Here is a 1,059-nt window from a genome sequence, read left to right on the forward strand (position 1 = left end):
ATGAAAACCAATTTTCAGTGGGGATCTCTTCTCCTGTCTAAAATTAACGAGAAGGATGCAAAGATGATTTTAACACTCAGGAAGCTAAGGCTGGAAGATTGCAAGTTTAAAGTCAGCCTGGGCTACATAGTAAGCAGATGCCGCTCACTTGCTCAGGATTTGGCCTTCAGCGGCATCACACCTTAACAACTACTTTCTGATCAGTGCTTGCAAAGATGGCAATCCTATGCTCCGCCAGGGAGATACAGGAGACTGGATTGGAACATTTTGGGGTCATGAAGGTGCTGCTTGGGGTGTAACATTGAATAAGGATGCCACCAAAGCTGCTACAGCAGCTGCAGATTTCACAGCCAAGGTGTGGGATGCTGTATCAGGAGATGAACTGATGACCCTGGCTCATAAGCACATGTTTGTCAAGACTGTGGATTTCACACCAGATAGCAATTACTTGCTAACTGGGGGGACAGGATAAGTTGCTTGTACACATATGACTTGAACAAACCTGAAGCAGAACTTAACGAAATCAGTGGTCATATTTTAGGTATTAAAAAGGCCCTGTGGTGCAGTGGAGAAAAGGAGATCCTTTCAGCTGATGATAAGACTGTTTGGCTTTGGGATCATGCTACAATGACAGAAGTGAAATCTCTAAATGTTAATATGTCTGTTAGCAGCATGGAATGTATTCCTGAGGGAGAGGTCTTGGTTATTACTTACAGGTGATCTATTGCTTTTCATAGTGCAGTAAGTTTAGAGCCAATTAAATCCTTTGAAGGTCCTGCAACCATCAATTCTGCATCTCTTCGTCCTGAGAAGGCATTTCTTGTTGCAGGTGGAGACAAGCTTGTCTTCTAGGCTCCAGCTGCTTCCACTCCACTGCTGCTGTTCTTGGTGTTCATCCTATGGTACTGGCATCTCGAAAATCCTGGGATCTTCTGCTGCAATTGGACTGCACTTTCACCACTAGCCTCATCATTCATAGCTTCTCTGTATGACGCCTTCCTGGGCCTTCAACTGTCACTGATGCTGCACCTTCAGCCAGTGACCTCTCCTGGCTTCTCA

At 45.0% G+C, this 1,059-nt stretch overlaps 1 pseudogene; it reads left to right on the forward strand.

Moving 5' to 3' along the window:
• On the forward strand, positions 1–852 carry LOC110544409 (serine-threonine kinase receptor-associated protein-like; annotated as a pseudogene).
• Positions 853–1,059: the final 207 nt, after the last annotated feature.

This window comes from Meriones unguiculatus, chromosome X (genome assembly GCF_030254825.1).
Source record: "Meriones unguiculatus strain TT.TT164.6M chromosome X, Bangor_MerUng_6.1, whole genome shotgun sequence".
Classification (NCBI taxonomy): domain Eukaryota; kingdom Metazoa; phylum Chordata; class Mammalia; order Rodentia; family Muridae; genus Meriones; species Meriones unguiculatus.